The following is a 26,220-nucleotide window of genomic DNA, read 5'->3' on the forward strand; positions in this document are numbered from 1 at the left end:
TGAAACCAACATCCTACAAAAGGGTCTAAAACAAACAAATGACTGTTGCCAATGCCACCGATTAAAACTCAGTGTAATGAAATACATTATAGTGCCCTTTGGGACATCTTCCACCCAAGCTAATTACTCCATTAAGAAAACACCCCTAACAGTTGAACTGATAGTTAAGGTTCTGGGAACATATGTAGATGTAATCTGGTGTTCAACCAACATGTAGTCAAGACAGTATGAAAATCATTCTATGTTGCCAACTCATAAAGCAAAGGAATGGCATTCATGTCAAAGGAAACTCTTCTGAACCCTTCTCAGACCCATAATTGAGAACATTGCCTAGTTTGGCAAATATCTAACCAGGCAATGCTGTCTTCCTCACCGGAAGAATCTAGGGTACAAATACCCTGTCCAACACAGATCACCTTAAGGTCCTATCTCTGTGCTCTATCTCCTACAGGTTACTGAAAGGCGATCTATGTCTAGCATATAAGGCAGCCTCAGAGCGAGCTCTGATTAATATTTTGCACATTTGCAAGACAAACAGAAACACTAGATCCAAGGACCTGAACTTTGTCTGCGACATAAGTAGAACCTGCTGGAGGGACCAATATGTGTCTCAAAAGTTCTTCAAGCTATGGAATAAGCTCCCTATCTATGTGAAACAGAGTGCATCCGCTATCCTATTCAATAAAAACCTTGATCATTAGATGGGAAATCCCAAATTAATCTCTGGTTTGGCTGTCATGTCTCTGATTGACAGACGTCAACAGTAAGTAAATTAATCCCCAACTAACATACCCCCCCATAACCCTTATTTAGATCTTTACTGACATACAGCACCATTTAGGCATCCAAGGGACTCTGGGACAAAACTGGGTTGGGTTGCATGGCTAGGCTTATAAAGACCCTGGTTATCATTATTTTTTTATTTTATTTATTTACATTTGTTAACTGGATAGTGTCAAACTGGACCAGTAGCCCATTTTCAGCAGAGACCTGGGAAGAAAAGCTCCAGAAAATTAACAATTAGTTTACAAAACAAGTATTCAAGAATGGAGTAGTACAATTATCAAAGATGCTAAGAAAAAAGCTAATAGCTGTTCCAACATATATCACATATTACAGCTGTACAAATAACTATATGTAATGTATAATCAGAACTCTTAGAAAAAAGGTAAAATCCGCTCTAGTTGTTAGAGGTGCAGGAGAGTACAGAGTTGTGAAGACATTAGTAAGGAATTAACCAGGTGAAATACAGGGGCAGTTGCTGGTGAGATATTTTTAGGCTTTTTTTGAATGAGGAGATGTTAGCATTTTTTTGGATGTTCTGAGGGAGAGCATTCCAAGTGTGGCTGTTTTATTGGAATAGAGTGAGTCACCATGATGATTGTGAGACTGGGTAATTTTTAGCAGAAATCTGTCAGAGGACCTAAGGGACCTGCAGTTTATGTTGGGTTGGACCAGGCTAGAGAGTGCAGGGCAGTTATTGGGGTTGTGTATGACTTTGTGGGCAAAGATAATTTGGTTTAGAGTTAACAGGTTGGGAAGTTCCAACCAGTTAAGGTTCTGAAGAGAGGAGCAATGATAAGTTTTGTAGGGATGATCGGCTGCAAACCTAGCTATTGTTGTAGCAAGATTCTAGATTATTAAGGTCAGCCTTGATAGGCTGGTAAAAATAATTCAGCAGTAGAGGAGGGTAGATAGTAAGTGGTCTCTTGCTGTGGCTAGTCTGGCTTGGTGAGTGAGGTAAGGTTTGGCCCTGTAGAGAGCACCCAGTTTGGCATGGACTTTTTTGATTGTTAAGGAGATGTGTGTATCAAATTTTAGTCTGTTTCAATTGTAACTCCTAGGAGTGTGGTCTGATTAGTTGGGTCATTTTTTGTTCCATTAGAGGAGTACATAGAGAGGAGCAGAGGACTGAGCTTGTTTGATTTATTAATGAAAATCATTAACTTAGTCTTATTTGGGTTTAGGATGAGTTAATAGTAGGAGAGGAATGCGTGTATATCCTGGAAGGATTTTTGCATTTTTTGTTGAAGTTCTTGGGAGAATTGGCTGAACAGATGAGAGGAGTCGTCTGCTTATTGGATGATAGTTGCAAGTCAGGTGGTGAAGGTTAGGTTATTGGTAAATGTGATAAAAAGGAGGGGCCCAAGTATGGATCCTTGTGGTACACCAGCGTATACAGGAAGTAGAGGAAAGCGATTGTTTTCCCATTTAGTAGCCTGTTGGTGGCTTGACAGGTAGCTGTAGAGCCAGGTTATGGATGATGAGTTGAGATTGTATGTTGCAAGTTTGTTGAATAGCAGTTGGTGAGATACGGTGTCCAAAGGCTTTTGACATATCCAGAAAAATTGCAGAGGCAAATTATCCTTCATTGTTGAGGTGTGGAATAATATTGGTGAGGGTTATTAGTGCAGTGTTAGTACTATGCTTAGGCCTGATGCCGTGCTATGAGGTGGATAGCAGGTTGTTAGTGGTGAGGAGATCATGGAGCTTTTACTGGATACATTTTCCTAAGATTTTAGTTATGGGAGAGAGTATGGCAATTGGTTGGTAATTTGAGGTTTCTCTAGAGGGACTGCCCTTGTGAAGGGGAATGATGTAAGAAATTTTCCAGAGGCGAGGGACATACTGTTCAGAGATAGAGTGATTGATTAGGATTTATAAGGGATAGGTGATGGATGGAGCATCTACTTTTAGGAATTCATTTGGGTTGCTGGTCTGTGGCAAGACAGCAGGGTTTTAGTTTACTTAGGAGTTCTTTTATGTACATAGTCTGAATGGGTTTGAGAGAGAGTTTGTGTTCTCGGTGGTGGGGGACAATAAGTGGAAGGTATTGTTTGCTGTCTAGGAGGGTGGTGATAGAGTTGATAAAGTGAGAGTTGAACTGTGATGCTGTTGGCTCAGAGGTTTTACAAGTGGAGGGAGCAGGGGTGGAGGTTTTACCAGGGTTAAGGAGGTAGTTGATGTTTTGCCTGAACTTTGTGGGTTGTTCAGGTATTTTTGTTGTGTGGTTTGAAAGTAAGTTTATTTTATCCCTGGTGATTTTTTTCTTAGCTTGGTTTCTTAATTGCTGAAATATGGTGAAATCATTTTTATTTTTGTGGTATGATAAAGTGACCAGGCTTTATCCCTTTGTTTGATTAAAGACTTAGTGTCATTTGATAGCCATGGTAATTTTCTGGCTTTGGTTCAAATTTTCCTGGTAGGGGTGAGATTATTTAAGATGTCAAGGAATTTATTATTGAAGTATTTTACTGCAAGGTCTAGTTGTAGGTTTTTTAATGGGGACCAGCTACAATGTTGAAGTAGTAGATAAAATATATCAGAGGAGAATTTTTTTCTTGCTCCGGGTGTATTTGAAGGGTACGTATGTTTGGGATTAAATTCTTTTTCTTACTAGGAATGTAGGGGCATGGTCACTAAGTGTGACAGGTAGGCAGCAAAACTGGTGCCCTGGATTAGGCTTGTTGATTAATATCCAGTCAAGTTGTGACTTTTTTAAAATGCTTGTCAGAGCAGGTGGGGCAGTTAACAGTGTGGGTGAAATTGTATAGGTTAATGAAGTTAGTAGGACAGTTAGAGGAGCAGCAGAGCCAGTCAAGGTTAAAGTTACCTTGAATGATAGTTTCTTGGTTAAAAGAGGAAGCAGACCTAGAGGGAAGGGATTCAGTACTGGGAATGTTGTTACTGGGAGGCAGGTAAAGTGGCTATAATATTAATGGCTTTGTGAGCCTAGTACAAGCTAATGAATCTAAGAAATGTTCCGTTTTGGGTGGAATGAACACCTGTAGGTTACCCAATGTGGAGCAGAGTTTCTTAAAATCTTACATATTTTCCAACCTAGCTTAGAGATTCCCAAAATAGTTTATTTTTTCTGGGTGGATCCTGTGGAATGAGAAGCTTCCTCATGATCTGAACCAGATTCAAGGAGATAGTGAATATATGACATATGAAACAACTCCTCTTCGTCAGAAGATATAGGTGAGAGTAGTATTTCCTTTTTTTCCTTCCTCTAAGTCATTGGAAGGTACCAGTGAATTCTAGATGTTCAGTTCATGTCAGTTACTGTTACAAAAGCAGGGCTTCTACTGCATTCCTGAAGTATCATTTAACAAATAGCTTACAGTCAAAATTTAGTGACATTAGTGAAGTGGAAGGCTTCTGCATCTATGATACTGACAAACACTCTCTCATTGTTACTGGAGCATGTCAGCTCCTAGAAGTCTCAACTAAAATGTTCTTTGAGTTATTCTGTTGAACATTGTTGAGCTTTCTCTTTTCTGTTATTAGCAGAACCATAGCTGGCTCACCTAGTGCCAAGTGCCATTCATTGATCTGGCACCCCTCAACCTCAACTCCAAGCTGAGAAGCAAAAAAGAAAAAAAAAAGTCCACTTCCCTGAACTGGTGTCTCACCACTGACGAGCAGGGTCTGTTCTACTTGATATGCATGCCTCAACTCTAATTTATGAAGGAACAAAAAATCCGTTGAGGTTATGCAGCACAAAATAGACTAGCTCCCATTTAAAACCAGAGCTCAGTCCTTATTAAACAACATTTAAACTTCTGCAAGAAAACTCTTGCCCACTCTTGAAAAATAAACTCTTAATAAATAAAAAATCCTGAGTACTCTTTTGAGTGTAAGGAAGGAATATAACTCCAAAGACCATCATACACAATACCATAAAAATGAAAAAAAAAAACTTTTGCTAGAATAGCCAAGGTTTGCTTGAACAAGTTGCACCTTTAACTTAAAACAAAATAGTGAGGGTATCATTACTTAACTAGCAGCTTAATGCCTACCTCATTAAGGAAAACAAATTTAATTGTTTTAATAAATGAAAGTTGTGTACTTACCATAATGACAGATCCTTTTATTTCACTCCATCCAATACAACACATGGGTCCTTGAGCTGCTTGTTGGATCTGATGAACAGAATTAGTGCTCTAGCCTTAATAAGTCTCTCTAAGATCTTTGTTACCATAATGAATCTGTTCCCCCAGTTACCTCAGATCTCATCTGCTATTTCAAATTCCAAGCCCGATAGCTACAGTGACCACAGTCACATCCTTTCTTGGTTGAGGGGAGTTGCATTTTAATGACTGAATGACATTCATTAGAAATATACTTAACCACACGTTATCCGGGATTACTGGTCTTCTAAATACTATTAATAACTGTGTTTGGCATACTGAAATGTACAATTCCAGATTGTCAGTTTAGTGTATATCATTGAAATACAAAATTGCCAGTCATTGTTAACTATTTATTATCTCATTGAGTAGTTCAGAGCTATAACTAGGGCAGGGCAGAGAGGACACTTGCCCCTGGCTCCAGCTGTTAAGGTGCACAGTCGGTGGTTATAAATGGGATGTGTGTGTGTGCTACCAGTGTTCTTTTAAGAAGCTTGATAAGGCTTCTAAAATGAATGCTAATACTGCATACATTTGTGGTGATCATTATAAAAAGCTCTTTGCTGTAGTTACAGCTGACAGTGGAGTTGTATTTTTTAGCCCTAAACGTCAGGAAGAACATTTTTAGAATAAAGCTGGGTTATATTTATTGGGCTGATGGGTATAACTAGTCTGGGGAACTGAACGGGACACTGAACAACATAGCTATGGCTCTGGGGTGCAGTTTCTGAACAGTAATAAGTATGAAACTCTAAGATCTGGCACTAATTACCAAGTATAATACTGAATGATTTATCAGAAAATCAAACATCTTCCAAGATACAGGGCAAAAATCAGTGATGATCTGTAAAATTAGGGATGGCTGATTTTGGTGATGAGTATGTGCTTGTGTTTTGCATGTGTGGTGTATAAATGTTCAGATGTACTAGTACCATAAATGTATGCTCCAGGAAATGTTTGGAGATTTGAAGACATTCCATGGATAAAGATAAACTTATGATAACATGCCAAAGGTGCAGACAAACCTTTGGTGATACACCAAGACAGTTGAAAAAAAATGTCTACATAGTGTATCCAATGCATAGCTATATCATATCCTTTATATGGAGTCTGGCATTTGAATATATATAGTTATTTCAGAATGTTTACCTGGTAACCACTGATGCATACTAACAGTGGGTGGAATACAACATGCATGTGGTACATTGGTGACTAACAGTGGGTACAATAAAACATGTTTGTGGTACATTAGTGACTAACAGTGGGTACAATAAAACATGTATGTGGTACATTGGTGACTAACAGTGGGTAGAATTAAACATGTATGTGGTACATTGGTGACTAACAGTGGGTACAATAAAACATGTATATGGTATGTTGATGTTACCAATACTCTCCGTACATCTTTAGTATAATAACATTGTGTATGTTAATTTATCATAAGTGTAGATGTTCAAATAGATCAGAGTTGCAATAGCACAAAGCTGTATGGGATGTATCCTATCAAGGATACTGGATGTCTGGGCAATATACTAAAGCTTTTGTGTGGCTTCCTCATGTGTGATATGTCCAAGCAAGCATAGGAATGTGCTGATATAAATAGGATGTACAAGTGCCACAATTCAGAGCTTTCTTGCCCTAAGGAGAGAGGGAGTCAGAACCCTAATACTCTAGAAAAAAAAATTAAGTAGCCAAATGTCATTTAATGTTAGAAAAAAGATAAATATGACAGGGACCCCACCCTGGCCAGGTATATACTGAAAAAAATAAAGTGGAAGATGGTGGTAAGGAGTTAGTACTTACTACTGCAACAGTCATCTTTTCAAGCATCTGCTGTTATGGTAAGTTAACTTGCACACCTGTACTATGTTTACCATTAGATCACTGTTGCAGTAGTACAAAGATATATAGAATGGTTGCCAAAGCTAAGGAAGTAAGGTTGGAGGAAATAGGACCAGAGTCCAGAAAATTCTGGAGAATAGATCTAGCAAATCCTGTTCTGGCTCAGGAAAAAAGTCAATTTCATAATGTTTAGTGACAGTGAGAAGAGATGACAAAGTCACTGCCTCTAGAATTAGCTCTGGAGTCCAGCCATTCCCAAAAGGCCCCAGAAGTAGCATCATCTCTAGTGGAGTAAGCCTCAACCTTCTAAGGAGACTTTTTCCATTCTAACAATAACAGAACTGAATTGCTTGAGACAGCCATCTGGAAATAATTTGCCTGGAAGCACTGTGTAGTAAGATGTATTGTCTTGTGCTTTTATTATTAAATATTTTAAACCTTTCAACTGTGGCTGTTTTTAACATCCAGAGATAAAGCTTGGGAGCAGTTTCATAAAAACAAATCCCAGGACTCTAAACTAACATTTCTACAACTAAGAAATCAAACAAAGAAATTAGTTAATCTTGGCAAAATCAACTACTACCATAATATTCAAACAAAACATCAAAATAACCCTGAAAAGTTCTGGGCTGCCATTAATAATATTGTACATCCAGGTAAATTCACCAAGCCCACTCCAACGACATCTAGCAACTCAGACACCATAGCAACTCAACTCGATAAGTACTTCACAGAAACTATCCTTGGCCTCTCAAAGTCCCAGGTCATCACATCCACCTCTTTTGGAAAATATCCCACATTTACCTTTACAGAAAGGTAGTAATTCCACCGAACTGACCAACTACTGTCCGATTGCCATCCTGTCATCCCTATCAAAAATCCTTGAAAGAGTAGTTCACACACAATTGATGCAATACCTTCATACACACAAATTACTGTCTAACACTCAACATGGTTTCCACTCCTATCGTAGTACTACCACAGCCCTGATGTCTTTCACTAACACAGTGAACCACCATAGAAACAATGGAAAGTTTGTCTCTGCCATCTTTCTTGACCTTTCCCACAACAAACTTATTTACATTCTCTCCACCCTAAACCTCAGCATCTCCTCTACCAACTAGTTTAAAAGCTACATATCAGGGCACCAACAGGCTTCTCAATGGCAAAATGAACTCTTCCCCCCATACTTCCAGTACATTAGGAGTTCCCCAAGGCTCCATCCTTGGGCCTCTACTTTTCTCACTCTTTACAAACAGACTCCACACTTTTACCCCTAAAGCAACAGTAATAAAATATGCAGATGACTTCACACAGATATACACAGCCTCCTCCCTCCAAGACCTCCGGAGCATAACCCAAAACTCATTTCTAGCTGCCGAAACCTGGCTCACTAACACTTAACTTATTCTAAATCCAAACAAAACCAAGCTCTTTCTCTTTTATCCAACAAGAATTCCGACACCAAGTTTATCATTTCCATATCACATCCAAAAATAAAATCACTATCACACCAGTATCCCACAGCAAATGTCTTGGTGTCAAAATTGACAACAACTTAAAATTTGACATTCACATCTCTCAAACCATCAGAAAAGTATACAAGAAATTAGGTGCCCTCTACAGAAATAAACAATTCCTGACCATAAACACAAAAGCTACTATTGCTCGTATGCATCTCTTAGCAACTCTCCTGTATGCCTCCCCCATCCTAACGAACCTTAGAAAAATAGATCTAGCTAAATTAGAGTCTTGTTATAATAAAATGTCCAGGTTTGCCACAGATTCCCCATCCAGGACACATCACTGCACATCTCTAAAACAACTAAATTGGCTAAAATTACCCCAACTACTACTCTTTAATCAGCTAACCTTTGCCCATAAAATCCTTTATCATCCAGACAAAACCCCCTACCCTCCAAACTCTAATATAACCATATACCAACAATCTTCACTCCAGCAAAAAACTGCTTCTTAACATCTCAAAAGCAACAACTCAGCTGGGAACTCACTCTTCTCAAACTTCATTCCCAAAATATGGATCAAACTAGCAGCCCCAGTAACCTCCAACTGCTCTCTAGTTCATTCAAAAAACTTCTAAAATCACACTTAATTGAAATTTCGCTCTGCTCATGCTCCTGTCCTGGCTAGTTCTTGTAGGCACAGAATCTAAGAAGCCTACACCATAAATGTCCGACTACTGTCTTCGATCTGTAAATGGAATCTATGCTGTATTTGACTTTGGTACAGACCTGATTTTGTCCTAAAAGTGGGCTTAAACAGAGAACATTTTCACCTATATCATCCAGAATATGTGTATATTGTATTTCAGCTTTAATTTTTATTCAGCCTTATAGAGGCATCGTATTTGTTAACGTCTTTCATAGCATTTTCAACTATTCATATTATCGTTGTTTATATTATTTGCACCTTTCTATTATGTTTTAAGATACCAAGGGTCTATATTATTTCAGTGAATGCTTAAAATAGGGAACGCTGTTTAATCGACCCAATAAAGTCGAAATCCCTAAATCCTGAACACATGGAACAGTGATTGCCATTATCTAACGTGATGCCAGGCATGAGGGACCATGACGACTGCTGCTGACATTAGTCATGAGGAATAAATCTGGAGTCAGAAAAGGAGAGACCACCTGAACCAAAGATAAAAGTATGCCAGGAGTCAAAGATGATGGAAATATCCAAGTATCTATGTAATATTCTTTGAGTGTCACAACATGAAATTGGTGGAAGGTGGGACATAGCAATGCTTATTGTCATCATCAAGACAGTATAACAGCCTAAAGACAGAATGTCTGCCAAATGAGTCATCTTTTTGAATTTGGTAAAATACCCTGGAAGCAGAGATGAGCCTAAATATGAAGATCCTGAACTGGCAGTGATAATTGTCTACTCAGAAGCAAAGAAACCTTTAGCAATCTTTGTGTAGATGTAAGCACCTTGGACCTCCAAAATATACATACAGCCTCCTAAGGATAGGCAAGGAAAAAGAGAATATAACCTAACAATTTAAAAGGATGTTTTGAGGGAAATGCATATTTAGGCCTTTCAGATCCAACATGGACATAGCATCACTTGTCTTTTAAGGAGTATAAAGAAATTGGAATAACATTTAGCCCTCTCTGGTCTGGATGGGCCTTTAGCCCTATGACTCTCTTGCTGAGGATCTTGAGTATCTCCTTCCTTATCAAGGTCTTCTGATAGGGAGAGATGTCTAGCAAGAGTTAAGATGGGGGTATAAAATGGAGAAAGAAAGAGAGAAAATAGTGTTCCTTGTGATTATATATCTGACAAATGTTGTATTGGAGATCTTTCTCTGGGACTAAACATGGAGAGAGTATTCCATCATGATTGCCTTTATCTCAAAACATGCAAACAAGGAGTCATAACTGCCCAGTAACTTACTACAGGCAACTAGGGGGCTACCAGGAGGGTCTACTTCACATAATCGCACACCCAAATGTTCAACTTTCATATGGCCGAGACCATATGATTGAATATTTGAATGTTCGAAAATGTGAAAAAAATGAACAAAAAAAAATGAATAAATAAACATTGCTAGACACCATGAACTAAATGCCAGGATCTAAACCTTATCTTTTAAGGAACCACTGGGCATGCACTCCCCAACATGCTGCAGCTTGTCTGCAGTATCTCACTGGAAATGCAGTATGTGCATCAAGAAATTAAGCATCCTCAAAATGACGGTTGACGATCCAAACAAATGTTTCCTGAACTTGTCCATGGCTTTAGATTTCTTATTTGTTGGCTAGACAGCTGGGCTCTGATGGTTAGGATCCCAACCGATGGGTTTCTGATGAAAAAGTTGTTTACAGTTTGTGAGTGTCCACTCATAATAAACACTCCCACAAGGACAGAAAATCTGATTGGTCTGTCTTAAAAATGGAAGTCACTGTATCTGGATTCTGCTAAGTGATTTTTGTGCCATATTCAAAATACAAACATGGAAAGGACCTATCCAGGAGAAATGTGCTGGACGGTTTCATGCCTCCTGCAGTATATACTTAAGGGAAGGATACAAGCTGTGTAGGCCAACCTTCTTTCTCCTGCATTAGTCGTATAAAGATTAAATTAAAATTGTGTACTTCCCATAACAATAAATCTATGTTGTCTGCTACTGTCCTTCCTCAGTGGATGGTCTTTACATCTGATAAGGATCTGAAGACCCATTCATTGAGAAACAGATGGAAGAGATTACATTAGATCCAAACTCCGGATTATCCAGAGGTGATGGAATGAGAATTGACACCTCCTTCTTCTGTGAGGTCTTCAGTAGAAGAATCATTGTGGCTTGATTTGTACACACACTTCCTAGGCCATTTTGTAAGGAGTCCAAATCAAAAGACTCAAAGGCCACGTTTAGAGTCTGAATTGAGAGAAAATTGCAAAAGAGATTCAGGAGGGAGAGGTTGTGGATTAGATGTTTGAAAGTCTCATGTGTTAGGAGGCTGGTGGAAGCACTGCGATTGTTATTGGGGGGCCCAAGGTAAAATCGTCTACAAGTCCGAAAGTACCTGAAAGATGCATGGAAAAAGAATGACTGACATCTGTACTGCCAATATCTGATGTCCCTGATGCCTAGAAGGCAAGTGCTGGTAGAACTGGTGGCTGGTAGGCTGACATCATGTGAGAAATGGAACCAGCACCTATTCTAGTAACATCCACGTAGTTGATGTCAGTGAGACTGACATCATTAAAAGTGGCAATGAGTAGAATGAGGTCATACACTTGCACTGACACCTTACTCTCCATCATGGGCTGAAGGCTGTAAGCCAGCATCTGCATGGGTCTCTGGGAACCAGCAGTCAGTACATCAACAGCAGAGGGGGATTCAATAGTTAAAAAGTTAGTGGGAGTCTCTTGGCAATACAAAGCTAAGGAGACAGGAGGCAGTCACCTATATAGGTTCTAATTGTCAGTTCCTTTAATGTCAGAAGCTAAAGGATTATATTTCAGGGATGAAATCCCACAGAATGCCTAGCAAGAGAAGGAGACATGTCAAAGTTGCAGATGGCATGCAACAAGTGCCTCAAGCTAGAGGGCCTCTCCAGCCAAAGAGTGCACCTGAATAAACAACTGCAGGGTAACCCACCAACTGTTTAACCATGAACTTGAGAAATGTCTGCCTAGGGAAACTAGACTCTCTGCAATATAAGACTGTAGATCTGTTATGGGCAATAATTTATAAGTTTTTTAATTACTGTTGGCTTCTTCTTGGGTGAGTAAGACTGTGAAGGATGTTTCTCATGCCTTGAGGAAGAAGCATTGGATGTGAAGGATGAAAGACAGTGGTGCTTCTTTGACTGGAAAAATAAAAGGTTTTCAGTTAATAAAATGTTCTCTCTGGAGGCTTCCTCCCACAAAATTTTGCCATCATCAAATCCTTTTATCAACTGTGGAATATCTCATTGTTTATGTTATCATATGAGGAATACCTCACTGATTGTTAATCTACTTGCTATTTGCACATGGCTGGGCATGTTGTTAACCTATCTGCTATTTGCACATGGCTGGGCATGTTTGGTCTCCGCATAATTGGACCACTGCAACACCCTTTAACACTTGCTACTAAGAGCCAAAGCTAGCAATTGTAACACCCAGTGTTGATTCCTCATCTGGCACCCCCCCCCCCAACTTTTAAGTTGAGGACAAAAAAAATCATGTATTTGAGGACCAAAAATAAAATAAAAAAAGGCTTAAAGGTTTTTTCCTTAAACTGTAGAAATCAGCTTGCTACATTCGTAACACGCAGCTTCCCACAGCTTATATCACACACAACCCACTGAAGCACTTCAGATTACAAATACAGTATCAGCATTAATTTCTGAATGTCAGAGCTGCACTACCAACTGATCTTCATCTGCCGATCATGCCCCATACGTTTTGCTCCCATGGTAGCTGCCCCTTCTCCCTATTCTAACTACATCACTGGGTTACCAGGCACTGAGCCTGACTGACTACAGTTGGTACAGAGCTTAACTGCCAGGCTATGTACTACGATTTCTAGACACCTTCACATAATGCCAGTCTTCCAGAGACTACTCTGGTTACCAGTTCAACTTTAACATCACCTATTAAACCCCTGTCCTGGTTTATTTAGTCCTTCACAGATTAAATCCTCATTATCATGGACAACTTCTATGCTGTTTCTTGGCTTATGTGCACTTTGCAGAAGGTTTGCTTGAGATTCAAAGGGCCCAAATCGATACCTCAGGGGCTAGTTATTTTGCTTACCAGTGTCTCAGTCTTAGGAATCTCTTGTCAGAATGGCTCAGATCTGTCCCAACACTTGACCACTTCAAAAATTCACTCACAACTCAACTCTTTGACCTGGTATATGAGGTTCAGATGCATTTTGTTGTTTCTGTTTTATATTTTCATTTCATTTTGTTTATTATGCATTTTTTTCTGTTGTACTGCTTGGGATCATTCTTAGATTTAAGTACTTAAATAAATTTGACCTTGAAAAATGCTTTGTTGCATCATTAACCTGGATACAAAATGGATGCAGAGATTGTTTTTTGTACTGAAGTCCCAAAAAGTAAAGGTATTTATGCTGGCTGACATCAGGAAAAATATGCCTGCTTGCAGGAACACTTAGAAGAACAGAGAACTTCATTGCAAGTAGGAAAATGGAGGACCTCACCCCAGTAACAGAAAAATAAGGAAAAAAGTTATATTAACTGTAGGAGAAAAGAAAAAAAATATTCTCATGATGAAAGCAAGATAAAAGATGAAGGAAGAAACAAAACTAATAGGTACTCACAGAGTAAATTGGTAACCAGAGCAGTCTCTGTAAACTTCCTCCAAAAACTCATTTTAAAGGCAAACATCAGCCTACCATAATGTTCCATCTGTGTTGCAGATCTTTATTCATTCATTACTATTAGGACTTTGGTTCCATCCTCGGAACCGACACAGCTGTTTCCAAGCTCGTGCCAGCCAAAAACTCTCAGCTAAGACCTACCCATAATACCCCTCTCATAGTTACTCCAGATTGAGTTTGCCTGCCCCTATATAATAGAGGTAGCAATAGAAAAACAGTAGAAGGCTCTGTCTGAGCAAATACCCTAACCAGGAGTTCCGATAGACTACCAGGAGTCCAGAAAGGGGCAAGGAGGGTGGGAAGTAATGAATGAATAAAGATCTACAACACAGATGGAACATTATGATAAGACATAACTTCTTTATAGGATGTTGTAAATCTTTATTCATTCCTTACTATTAGGACCAAGTCCCCAGCTACTTGAGTCCTGGGTGGCCCTAAGGAAGGATATTCCTGAGCACCATAGAACCAAACGATGCTCATCCCCTGGAGGCCAAATCCAATTTGTAATAAGAGATAAAGATATGAGGTCTTGCCCAAGTGGCTGCTGCGCAGATATCATCCATGGAGGCTCTGGAATGGAAAGCTACAGAAGTAGCCATTGATCTGATAGAACGAGCCTTTATTCTGGAAGGTGAGGATAGCTTATTCTGTTGGTAGATAAAGGTAATGACGTTTCTAAGCCAGGAGGATAAAGTCACTTTGGAAACAGGTTTACCCAATCTGGGTCCTGCAAAGGCCACAAACAATTGATCTGTTTTCCTGAAAGATTTAGTCCTGTCCAAATAACAATGAAGCTGCCAATGCACATCAAGGGTGTGCTAAAGGTACTCCCCTCTACTATAATGCTGAGGGAAGAAAACCAGAAGGTCAATAGATTGGTTAATGGAGAATCCATAAATGAACTTGGGCAAGAAAGAAGGGTCAGTACAAAGGGACACCCTATCCCCATGGAAGATCAAGTAAGGTGTCTTGACACTCAAGGCCTGCAGCTCAGATACTCTTCTCACTGAAGTAAGTGCTACTAGAAGTAGGGTCTTCCATGGCAAAAACTTTAAATCACATGAATCAAAAGGTTCGAAAGGAGGACCTGTAAGAGATTGAAGCACCAAGGTCAAGTCCCAGGGTTCTAAGGGAGGCTTGATCAGTGGTTTAACATGTAATACTCCTTTCAAAAATGTCTTGCATAGGCGGTGTGACATAAACGAAGAATTATCAAATCCGTTATGAAAATTAGTGACAGCTGCTAATTGTACAGTGATTGTCGATGCTGCGGCTCCTGCATGTAAAAGAGTCATCAGGTATTGAAGGATCTTTTGAATAGGCATAGAGAAGGGATCTAAGTTCTGATCTTTGGCCCAGATAGAGAACCTAGTCCATTTACTAGAATAAACTTTCCTGGTGGAATGTTTGTGTGAAGCCAGAAGAATTTCACGAACAGGAGATGGGATGTCAGGCAGCCTGGCAATCACTGGAAGTGGAGGAACTAAGCTGTGAGCTTGGGACTGTGGAGGTTGGGATGAATCGGTCCCTGAGAATGAGATAACAGGCCTTGGGAATGATGCAGGATCCACGGGCTGAGTCAGATGAGGCCAGAGAAATGGGAACCAGACTTGACGGGGCCAATAAGGGTCAATGAGGATTACTTTGCTTCTCAAACTTTGAGCTTTCCTGAGAAATTTCAGAATGGGTGAAATGAGGGAAAGGCATACAGTAGACCCGGGGCCAGTCATGCATTAGAGTGTCCCTCAGGTGTTCCCCCTGAGGGGGGATCAAGGCAAAGCAGCTTCTGCATTTGTTGTTTCCGGGGAAGCAAACAGATTGCAGCAATGCTTGCTCCATCATCGGAAGATCAGATCTGCTGTTACAGGATTGAGGGACCACTTGTGAGGCATCATGATGTTCCTGGTCAGATTGTCCGCAATAAGGTTGGAACTCCCAGGAATGTGCATTGCTATAAGAAAGCATTTGGAAGATGTCACCCTGTGCCAAATCCTCATGGCTTCCCAACACAGGGGGTAAGACCTGGGTCCACCTTGCTTGTTGATATACCAGATGACTGACATGTCTGACTGAATTGGAATGGTCCCAGAAGGTAGGAATGTATGGAACGCTTGCAATGCTAAGAGAACTGGCCTCAGTTCCAGGACTGTCTTTCCCTGTAAATGCCCCCCCCCCCCAACCTAACAGGGAAACGTCTGTGGTTGTGGACTGGGGAAGACAGAATGGTCGACACCAAGGATTCGTTTGTGACTTCATCCACCATAGCATTTCTTCCTTGCAACAGTTTGTAAGACATATCATGTGGTCGAGTAGGTGAGTGAAAATCGACCATTGTGTGGAAAGGAGCCACTGCAGGATTCTCATGTGCAGCCTCGCCAGTGGTACTTAAGTAATGGCAGCCACCATGGAGCCTAACAGTTGCAATACAAGGCATGCTGGTAAATAGGTCTGTGGAAGGAGGGCTTGGATTTGGTGTCTTATTTTCGAAAGCCTGTGAGGAGGGAGAGAAGATTGACAGGATGTTGTATCGAAGACTGCTCCAATAAATTCCAGTGTCTTTGTTGAGGATATTTGAGATTTGTCCTTGTTGATTGTAATCCCCAAGCGGAGAGCGAGACGTTGAGTGTAAGAGAGGCTGTGGACTAGACAACTGCTGGTCAGAGCCATAAGGAGACAATTGTCTAGATACGGAAACACCTGGGATCCTTGTAGTCAAAGATGAGCTACCACAACTGCCATACATTTGGTGAACACTCAGGGGGCTGTCGAGAGACCAAATGGCAGTGCCCTGAACTGGTAGTGATTGGCTCCCAGCCAGAAACGGAGAAACCTCCGGGAGTGATGATCCATCTTTATGTGGCAGTATGTGCCCTGGAGGTCTATAGAGCACATCCAGTTGTCCCTCCCTAGGAAGGGGAGAATGGACTGTACCATGACCATCTGGAATTTTTGAGGTTTGATAAATTTGTTCATTAGGCTGAGATACAAGATTGGTCTCCAGTCCCCTGCCTTTTTTGGCACTAAAAAGATCCTCGAGTAAAACCCAAATCCTCTCTGGTCTGGTGGGATTGGTTGGATGACTCTTTTTCTTAGCAGCTTTTTTGTTTCTAAGGCTGCTAATTCCCTCTGATTTAGTGGCACATCGAGGATTCATTTGACAGGTCTGGGAGTTAAATCAAATGGTATTTGGCAGCCTCTGGATATTATTCTCTGTACGCAAACATCGGTAGTAATAAGTTGCCAGGCTGGTAGGTGCAGAGAAAAACAACGCCCAGCTGCTTCCAGAGGAAAGCAATCGGGCCACTGCTCAGGAGTGCTGATAGGGTCTGGTGGAGAAGGAATCTCTAGCACCCTGGTTACGCAGACCCCCTGTACCTTGAAAGGAGCGTCTTTCAGATGAGTTGCCCCCTCTGCACCGGGAGGATTGTGCACCACGAGTGTCACAAAAAGATCCTTGGGATTTTTTGAACTACATTTTTCCTCCCTTCTGGTTCCTGAAGTAGGACCTCTGGGGGATGGAAAAACGTATGCCCACAGCAGACAAGGTCTGTCCATCTTTCTCACTTCGTGCAAGTGTCTATCGTACTTTGGGACCAAAAAGTGCAGATTTGTCGACAGGTGCATTGACGAAGGAAGATTTAAAGAGGTCTGTGAAGTCACACAACCACATCCAAGCATTACGTCTCATCACAGTGCCTGATGCGGCAGCTCAAGCTGCTCCCTCTGTGGTGTGAGATCTCAAACGCATCGAGGAATGAGGAGTTTGAGATGGATTCAAGGATAGCTAGCTGCGAGGTGACAGTGTCACGCACCTTATCAGGCAGTACCCCCACCAAAGCAGAAGACATTTCAGAAATTAGGTCTCTCTGGAGGTGAGTGAAGTGTGCCAGATAGTTCAGTGACCAAATGGCAAAGGTCGCTGAAGCATAGGTCTGCCTCTCTAGTCTGTCCATGGTCTGAGACTCCCTGTTCAGAGGATGGACAGTGGAAGTATCTTCTGCCAGTTCCCTCTTGTTGGCCGCCGCTGCGACCATGGAATCAACTGTCAACTGCTTGGACCAGTGGGGCTGGTCTTCAGGTGTAGATAGAATTTTGTCTGGCCTCCGGGGGACAGATTCTAAGTTGTCTGGGGCCTTCCAGGCATGCTGCACAATGAGCTTAACAAGCTCATCTGCAGGTGGGGTCAACCAGGAAGTAGATGGCTGGGCAAGGAAGGCCTGCAAGAACACCATTTCCTCAAAAGAAGGATTAGAGGACTTCCAGTCTCCCCACTGCTTGAGGATTTTGAGAATGTCTCTGAATGAAACGTCATCTGGTGGAGACGGTGGGGACCCCCCCCCCCTCATCACAATCAGTGTCTTTGGTGATGGATTCCTCTGGGGAATCAAGGTGCTTCCTCTTTCATTGTTTCTTCTGGGTTGGCTCCCCAGTGGGATCTTCTGAGGAGGACTCTGGAGAAGGGGTTCCCTTCAAGGGGGGGGTCTTGTGGTTCCCATGCCTGGGATCCCAAAGTAGGGGGTTGGGAGAGCTGCATGCTAGGGGGGGTTGTGATCCTGATGCCATTGATGCTGGCTGCAAACCTGTGGAGGCAAGGACCCTCTCCATCACCTGGAAAGCAGGCCTGCCCGAGGAGGGATGGCAGCCCAGAACAGAGAAGGACAACCTCTGAACTGGGGTCACACCCCACCCTGAGGTGCCCGCCTCCAGGTAAGAAGCTCCGAATGGACTGGAAGCCATTGGAGCCATGGACATAGATGGCATGAGTGAGAAAATAGGCACCGGGGCTAGGTACCAAGGTACCAACGGTCCAAGCACTGCTCCGAGTGCAAGGGTGGTTGGTGCCGACAGGGTAAAAACCACAGTCAGAGCCGAGACAGTATGCACCGGGGTGGACATTGGTACCAAGATCCCCAGAACCTGGGTAGAGGCTGGAGGAGGATAAACAGGGGAATATCAAAAACAACGAAAAAAGAAAGGCAACAGCCTGAAAAACAACGCCAGTTCATGAATGGAATTTATTACAACTTAGCGCCTCGGCATAATAACCTTCAATGAGTACAAGTTACAAACACACACCCACTCCAATATATATCACAATTAATCAAACAATTACATAAGTTAATCAATAAAGAAATAAAATGACATTTAAAGGAAAAATATCTAATATGGAAGAAAAATAACAATGCTAATCATACAAGCTTATAATAAGCATTTCAGATTTACTTCTAAATTTAAACCATTAGGAGACATAGTATTATATTTCAAAATATAAATAGTTTCTTTAAATAACAAAATATTTTTAATTAATTTATCATCACCTTTTTTAATAAAAATATTTTCTAAAACACAACATTCAAACATTTCTACATTACTATTATGACATTCCATAAAATGTACAGCAATGGGACTAGTTAATACTCTTTTTTTAATATCTCTAACATGTTCTTGCATTCTAGTTTTAAATTTTCTTTTTGTCTCACCAATGTAGTATAATTTACATGGACATCTAACACAATAAATAACCCCTACAGAGTTACATGAAAAATTCTTATTAGGAGTAAATGGAATTCCATTAATATTGTCAAAATATGGCTTAATAAATTTACATATATTACACTGGCCGCAAGCATTAGTACCTACTATAACCAAGTTTTTATATATATTATCTGCTGGAGAAATATAATAAGTATTAATTAATTTATCAGATAAATTTTGACCTCTTTTGAAAGATATTTTAGGAACAATAGGAAAAATTTTATAAAGATTTTTATCTGAAATTAAAAATTTCCAAAAATATTTAATAATATTCCAAATTTTGTCACTATACAAATTATAGATAGTGACAAAATAGATATCTAATACTTCATGTATAGAACTCCTTAAACATTTATTATTCCTGCTAACAGAACTAGCCTCATTCATGAAAGGCAAAAAATTATTTACTTCTATATTATTACTAATAACCAATTTATTGCCTTTAGTAGGATTAGTTTTATCCATTAGTTTGTTGATGCAGAAATCTAATATATCCATACTATATCCTCTTTTCAAGAACATAATAATACTATCATAGATATTTTGTTCTAAATCAAATTCATTATTACATAATCTAGATAGTAGGAATAGCAGATAAAGTGTGTGTGGGGGGGGGGGTGGCAACTAGTTCCATAAAGAAACTGATAACCATCCATAAACTTACGATATACTGTAGTGTTAACCTGATCACCCAATACACCAGTTAACATAATATCTAAATAATGGACTTTACTGCCAAATTGTAGACCATCAAAACGTAAATTATATTTATTATTATTAAGGTCTGAGAAAAACTCATAAACATATTCAATACCACCGCTACAAAGAAAGATTAAATCATCTATGTAGCGGTAGTAACACAGAACATGATTTTTATAGAATTTGTTAGTATATACATATTCCAACTCAAATTTACCCATAAAAAGGTTGGCATACATAGGGGCAAAAGATGCCCCCATAGCAGTACCTTTTAGTTGATGGTAAATAGATTGATTGAAACTAAAAAAGTTATTAGAAAGGCAGAAAGAAGTTAAGTCCATTATATAGTGGGTGGTAGGATTATCCCCCAAAAAATAAAATAATGCCTGCAAACCATCAGAATGATTAATGTTAGTGTAGAGACTGACAACATCTACACTAACCCAAAACATATTATCTGTCCAAGTAATATGACTTAGTTTATCAATAAAGTCAAAAGAATCTCTAATATAGGATTCTAATTTAAATACATAAGATGACAGATAATTATGGACAACTATACCTATATTTTGACAAAAATAATTACTAGCAGAGACAATAGGACGTCCAGGTGGATTATTCATATTTTTATGAAGCTTGGGAAGACAATAAAAAGTGGCTAGATTACAATTTTCCAAACAGAATTTTTTGTCAAAGTCATCCTTGGAAATATATCCCAATCTTACCCCCTTATCTAATAGAATAGTACATTCTTTTAAGGCTGTCATATACTTATCATAATCACTAATTTCATAAGTTGATGAATCATTTAAATGTTCCATACACATGTCTAAATATTGCTTATTATTCAATATAACAATTTTATTGCCCTTATCAGATTTTTTAATGACAATATCATGTCTACTTGAAAGATTTTTCATAGCTATCCATTCATTTTTAGTCATATTGCATAGTTTTTGATCATTCTTACATACATTCAACATTTCTTGCAATGAAAAATGGATCATTTCAGAGAAATGAATAATGTTGCAATTATTATATGGAGGAATAAACTTGCTATGAAAATTAATACCTTCAGTGTTAAGCGTAGAATAAGCTGAAGAATATAAGGAAGGCAAAGATTCATCAGAAAAACAAGAATAATAGCTATCTATACTAGAATCACCATCAGTATCATCATATAACATATTAGAAACAGGCTCATCATAAGTAGAGATTTTTTTATCATTTGAAAAAAAATATCTCAAATGAAGTTTTCTAACAAATTTAAAAAACTCTTGTTTCAATATATGGTGTCTAGGAAAGACAGTGGGAACAAATTTAAGACCATATTGCAATACAGTTTGTTCTTCGTTAGAAATATTACAGCCAGAAATATTAACAACATTATTATCACTCAGTAAGACAGGGCTAGAAAAATCAAGTCCATCTACCCCTCTTAAATGTTTGTCTAGATTGCCCTTCACCCGGAGAAGACCCCATAGCAAAGTCTTTCTTTTTGTATCCTCGTCTGGAATTGTTGCCATCACTCCGAAAACGCTGTTGATGCCCTAACGAATCATTAGCAGCTGGAAGAGGTGGAAAATCAGTATCTGAATCTGTAGTCAGACCATAACCGTCAGAGGAAGCAAAAGATACAGAAAGCTGTTTTTTGTTATTATTTTTAACATTTACTTGTTTTTTTGAGGGGTGAAAAACTTGTTTTCGTTTCCAAAGGAATGCTCGCCCATTATCATAGTCTTTAATGTCTCTCTTAATTTTCACTGATTTATACTGTATCTGTTCAGTCTCATACTTGTGTAAATTATCATTCAAATTAGCAAAAACATCATTAACCTTAGACATACCAATGTCAGCCAATAATTTGGAATGCATAACATGTAATTGTTCTTGTAATTTCAACAAAAGAAGCTGTTCTCTTTCCACAAGAATCTTAACCCACTTCATAGCACAATTATGGGCCGCCGAAAGCCAGCGGTCTTTGAATATCAAATCATCACTGTCTGCATGATCAAACGGTGTCGCTGGGCTTTTAAAAGCCCGTAAGCCTCGTGGAGAAATGTCAAGATCCACATATCTTTGAAGCCCTAACAAATTAAAATGACACCGTGTTTCCCTAAAAAGCAACTTTTCAAATTCTTTTATATTATCTTGAATGTCCTGCGGAAACGTAGGATTAACAGTGCGGCCACCTAAAGAACCGAAGGGGTTCATAAATTTCTGCTGCCTATCTTGGAAAAGTTTAGTAATATATTCAGAGGAAACGTTACCATGAGGTGCTGCATTCACTGCAGGGTCTGCTCGATAAGAGTTAGTAGCGGAGCCGGCACCACGTAACCTGCTGTCTAGTTGAATATCCATGGTTACGGAAGAACCCGGCACATCCATAGGAGCATTCGCTCTCACCATACCTTCAATAGTCGGCAAAATTGCAGGAAGCCCACCCGTAACATCCTTCATAACCTTCGGTCTAACAATCTGGTCAGGAGCCGCTGTAGTAACGGGAAACAGATGATTCACCCCTCTACAATCACCACGAAACAGGGGAATATGTTGTAAAGGATACCGAGCCAAGAGCGACTGAAGGTCTAGCTGGAATGGGTAATCTCCTAGCTGCCAGAAGCTTGTCCGCAACCCGCAATAGATCTAATTCAGGAAAAACTCCTGGTGGATCTAAAGGAGGCTGCTGAAGGAGAATCAGGTCTTTCTAGAAAAGGGTTAAACCTCTGCCCCAAAAAAGGGTCATACATTGGAGTGTATCTGGTTCTTGCAGATATTCGACTTTAGAAGCCGAGGTCATAATTTGTGGAGCCGAAGAAACTAACGGCACCATGTCTGGGGATGGTGCTGAAACAGGTACAGTCATAGGAACCAATGTCAGAACCAAGGATGGCACCAAAGTCGGTGGTGCCAAGGCTGAGACCGAAATAGGAGTGAATATCATAGATGGCACTGAGGGAGAAGACACAGAGCCTGGTGCCAAAGAGATTTGCACCGGGGGTGCCGGAGAAGCACGGAGCTGACTCGGTTCTGTAACTGACGGAGATATAGGAACTGAGTGACTCCATTTTTCCTTATTTTGGATTTTGGAGGGGGTGAGACCTCTGACCCAGATAGAGCCTCTGAAAAAAGGTGTTTTAAATAAACCTTTTAAAATAAGCTTATTCTTACATTCTGCTAGTGTGCGATTGCTAAAACTAGCACAAATGTCACAATCAGCTTTAATATGGTCCATGCCCAAACAGTAGATGCAACGAGCGTGTCCGTCCGAGTTGGGCATCTTACACCTACACTTGTCACACTGTTTAAACTCCAACTTAAATTTGTCTGACACAGTGAGGCAACAAAGCTATCCTAATAGAAAAACAATAGAAGAAAGAGAAAAAGGGAGAGAATACCAATGATGGTATTTAAAAAAAATATCACAAGTGGTAAAGAAGGGCCTACCAAAGGCAAGAGAGAGGGACAGTACCAACGATGGTAGAAATTTAATTACCAAAGGTAAAGGGTAGGAAATAGAAATAGGTTATAGGTGATAGTGAGAAAAGGTTAAACTGACTAAAAAACAAGACATTTTGAGGAGAAACTATATCAAAAATCACAAGTTTCCACTTAGCTTTGAGAGAGAGAGATGGCTAGACACGTCTAACGAGGAATGTGGCAAATGATATCTGGAGTAACTATGAGAGGGGCATTATGGGTAGGTCTTAGCTGAGAGTTTTTGGCTGGCAAGAGCTTGGAAACGGCCGTGTTGATTCCAAGGATGGAACCGAAGTCCTAATAGTAAGGAATGAATAAAGATTTACAACATCAGATGCTTTCTTTCTTCACTGAAATCTTTTCATAGTGGGAAAGAACTAGAGTGAGGTACTCCCACTGTACAATATGGAAAAGAGGAGGTTGGGCTGGAAACCTTGGAAAGTTTTATCTTTGAAGCACTCCTAAAACCTCCAATATAAGAAATAAAGGTTACAAAAATTGACTCCTTTTTATCATATATGCAGTGATAAAGCAAAGTACAGTACACATACATAAAATAAAAAAATTCCCTGTTGCCCCCTGTACTTACCAATCCCCAAATATCCCTATGCCATAAACAGTACACATATTCAGACTAGCCAAATGATTTGGGTCTACTTTGTTTTGCTGAACCTCATTTCACCCCAACCACTTCACTGAAAACTCATTTCACTGAATCTCATTTCATTGAACTACAGTTAGTATATATGGCACTGTGTAGAGTACTGTAAGGCAAGTAAAATGTATATGCCCTTTTCCCCACTGTAGTGCAATTCTGGAGTTAGTATATTTAGTTAGGAAGGCTGTTGGGTGTAGACCCTACTTAGTTTGAGTACATATTGTCTTCTTGAGAGAGTTAGTCATTGGTGTTGTAATTATGCATGTCTATTATTTAAAATGTATTGTTTTGAAGTTTTTGGTAAAAGACAATATAAAACAAACATTTGTAACAAATGATAACTATTCTTCTCACCACTGTTCTTCACTACACCTACTAAACTGGCTGAAACTACCATATCACATGACACTCATTCAGCTAACCACTGCACACAAGTTTATTTATAAACCTACCGACTGTCCATCCTTGTCCTCTTTACTCACACAATATCATCCAAATAGACCCCTCAGATCCCATAACCAACTGTTCCTAAATGGAGTGAGATCTACCCATATAGCTGGACTAATGTGCTACTCCTTCACTGTAGATAAACTATGGAATAGTCTCCCATCTTCAATCAGGTCTATCAGCAGTACCCCTCTCTTTAAGAAGTCCCTGAAACAACATCTTACCTCACTATGGCAATGCAGCTGCACCAAGGCTGTAGTTCCTATAACACGAACCTCCTCTCCATCTGACACCTTTCTTCCCTGTCTCATTTCTTTCCTGTTCTATATCTCCCAACACATGTACGTTATGAGCCTTGATGGACTTTCTTCCTCATTCTCTCACACAATATTAATATTTATCATTTAACTACTGTTATAAACTGAATGCTTCAAAACATACTGCCTTTAGCTTGTACTGGTTTTTGTAGTGAACTATTGTATGTTTCACGTACTGCACATTAGTCTGCATTGCTTTTGTATAAATCCACAATTGGTTCTCCGAAGGTACTACCTTCTGGTTCTCCACATATGGTACTTTGTATATTGATCAAATTGTACTATCTTTTAGTTCTCCACTGGATGGTGCTGTATTGAATTTCTACTATGCTTCACATTTTTTTTGTCATATAATATACTATATATGTACTATGGAGCTTTTCTCCCCAGGCCACCACTGAAAATGGGTTCACCCTAGCCCAGTGGACTATCCCAGTAAACAAATGTAAATAAATAAATAAATATGATTTTATGTAAATATTATTTAAAACTGATATATAGTCTATAAGTGTAGTGTTGTAGTCTGGTCAATATTAGAATATATTGAAAAGGTAAAGAATGTGGTTTCTACAATATCTGGGTGTAGTGATTTCATTAATCAATGCTACTTTTGTCTTCTTTTCATGGACTACTTTATCTGGCTTTCTCACATCTATTTTTGAACTGTTGGTAATGGGTGATCCCATGTGATATAAACTTCATTCTCTATAATGCTTTGTGGCTCATGTTTTGAATGCTTCTCAGCTACTTCAGTATCGTAATGTTTGCACAATCTCCAATGCAAGTCTTGCTACATTATTATGTATTTCAGTATACAGGCCCTCTGCCATTAGTGTATCACACCCAGCAAAAAGATGTGCAACCATTCCAGTTCTGATATTTAAGAACCCGCATTTGTCTGTTTTTCCCACAAGTTAATTGGACTTTGTATGTAAATTTCAAAATTAAAAAACATATATGATGTTATGTTATGGAGCTTTACTCCCCTGACCTCTAATGAAAAGGAGATTTGCTCATTGGATTTTCCTGGCAAATTAGTTCAAATAAAATTAACTGATTAAATAAATACTATCCACCCAACCCCCAATGTCATAAAAACTTGGTGTGTGATCTTTTTCACTGCACCAGAAATGAGGTGCACTCTGCTGCTGTTAGTTGCATACTGATGACATTGCAATCTTTTTTGTGTGTGGATTATGTAGTACTTTGAACAAGTGATCATAAATGCAATATTTCTTAACATTCTGAGCACAGCTTAGAAAGGCATCATCTGTAGGTACCTACCCTGTGAGTTATTAGATACTGCTAGTTTGTACAGCAAATGGGAAACAGCCTTTAAGATACAGCTACTTATGTGATAGATTCATATGCTTATTCTGACGTTCCTTACCTATGAACTGCAGTGCTCAGTTTAATTTCTGATCTACGAAATACAGAGAACCAAAATGAAGAAGATAC

At 39.5% G+C, this 26,220-nt stretch overlaps 1 protein-coding gene across 1 annotated transcript in view; it reads left to right on the forward strand.

The window, feature by feature from the left end:
• CACNA1B (calcium voltage-gated channel subunit alpha1 B) overlaps nt 1-26,220 on the forward strand; it is a 3,578,581-nt gene that overhangs the window by 2,872,638 nt on the left and 679,723 nt on the right. The window lies entirely within an intron of this gene.

Source organism: Protopterus annectens, chromosome 16.part0 (assembly GCF_019279795.1).
Source record: "Protopterus annectens isolate FY-2018-M chromosome 16.part0, PAN1.0, whole genome shotgun sequence".
Taxonomy (NCBI): Eukaryota; Metazoa; Chordata; order Ceratodontiformes; family Protopteridae; genus Protopterus; species Protopterus annectens.